We start from the raw sequence: 815 nt of genomic DNA, 5'->3' as shown, positions 1-815 counted from the left end.
GATTCTAAAAGTTAAGAGCCGTTAGATTATATTGAAGGAATAAACTGAATGACCTGATATCCTCAAGAGTGATATCATTTATCGTGTGCATAAACTAAGGACACTTTGTTTACTGACTTGTTGGTTAAATTCGCGACAAGATTGAATATGGAAGAAAGTATCTTGCTTTAATACCCTAAAACATTGTGAAACATTTTTTAGAGGAAAGGATGGGGGGATTCCAATTTAATTGAGCATTTACCCGTAACTGTTCTGTTTATTAACAAAGACTGTTGGCCTTTACCTGTGATGTCCAACTGGAGGCTAGTTTAAAGGTGGCTGCGAGGAGATAGTTCTTGTCTACAACGAAGACATCTGCCCATCCTCTTCCTGGCAAAGAAAATTTTGTCGCCTTTCTTAATCTAGGTAACTGGGGTCCTGGCTGCCATTAACATATAATAGTATTCGAAATCCCTGGCTTGTGGCAAATGAATGACCACCCTGAGTAGTCGACCTTCACCACTAGTGTCAAATGTTGCACATTTGCTCTTCGCAACTTTACTGGGGATCAGTTTTAGGCTCAACAGGATTCCCATGCATTTACCTCACCAAGCTGTTGGATTTAGTAACTACCGGGAGTCGCAGGTTCTGTGACCAAGAGGAATTCCAGTAATGATTATTCTCATCTTTAGCCAGATGTCTCCTTTCCACATGTGACCGAAACGCTTAATCAGACTTACTTATTTCTGTTATTGATCTTTTGCGAGTCCATCCTTTGACTTCTTACTGTTTTTGAGGTTCAGTTAGGTCAGGCTTGTCGATAATTGGATTCTGGA

Source organism: Penaeus monodon, chromosome 15 (genome assembly GCF_015228065.2).
Source record: "Penaeus monodon isolate SGIC_2016 chromosome 15, NSTDA_Pmon_1, whole genome shotgun sequence".
Classification (NCBI taxonomy): Eukaryota; Metazoa; Arthropoda; class Malacostraca; order Decapoda; family Penaeidae; genus Penaeus; species Penaeus monodon.
Note: the sequence above shows the minus strand (reverse complement) of the source record.